The following is a 974-nucleotide window of genomic DNA, read 5'->3' as shown; positions in this document are numbered from 1 at the left end:
CCCCTGCGACTCGGCCCCGGATAAAGCGGAAGAAAATGGATGGATGAAAAATGTTATTAATTTTTTAAACAAATTCATCTGATGGTTCGATAAACTCTCCATTTTTAGAAAATAAGAATAAGAAAATAAGCAATCATTTAATGATTCAGGCTTTAAAGTGCTATAAAACCTAGAATTACCAAGACTATACTGATGCAGGCATTTTGTTATAAATGATAACAACAAAGATCAAAAACAAACAAAAAAATAAATGGGAGAATTGAAAGAAATAGGAAAGTTTTCCAAAAAGTAATGGATAAAAATGCATCCACCTGTGGGTGGTTGTAGCTTAGGAGGTGGAGCGGGTATCTACTAAGGTTGGTTGTTCGACTACTGGCTGCTCAAGTCTGCATGCTTAAGTATTGTTGGGCAAGATACCGAACCCCAAATTGTTCTCCAATGTGCTCATTGGAGTGTGAATGTTAAATAAAAAGCATTTAAGTGTAGAAAATAGTGTTTGGATGAGTAGAGCAAGTTGTATAAAGCACTGTGAGTGCTTGAGTAAAATAGCAAATAAGAACCAGTCTTTTTACCATCTTCTTGTTTCCATCAGAGAAAGGAGAGTGCAGCCTAATTCCACCCCATGAGATATTTGCAGCAGCAAAAGTATGACTACACAAATTTAGATTCTTCACCAAGTGGGAAAGGGTAGAAGATGCACTGAAACTGGCCCTCAGTCCCTCCAGCGTGTCTTGGGTTTTTAACCAGGTTCACTCCTGGCACCACATTTCAGAAACATGTCATAGATCATCATCACTGGCAGCACAATTTTGATCCTTTCACCTGTTTCTTTGCTTTAATTTTATTGTATAATTTTCTTCCCCATACTAAACTGGAGTATCTGTTACGGCCTGGGTCTCTGACCCAGCGTTTTGTGTTTAGTTCTTTGTTGCCTTCAAGTTTCCTAAGTTTATCATTATCATGCCTAGGTGTTT

The sequence above is a fragment of the Pundamilia nyererei genome, unplaced genomic scaffold (genome assembly GCF_000239375.1).
Source record: "Pundamilia nyererei isolate P.nyererei 1_Seehausen unplaced genomic scaffold, PunNye1.0 scaffold00337, whole genome shotgun sequence".
NCBI lineage: Eukaryota > Metazoa > Chordata > Actinopteri > Cichliformes > Cichlidae > Pundamilia > Pundamilia nyererei.
The sequence above is the reverse complement of the archived record's forward strand: the minus strand, read 5'-3'. Positions refer to the sequence as shown.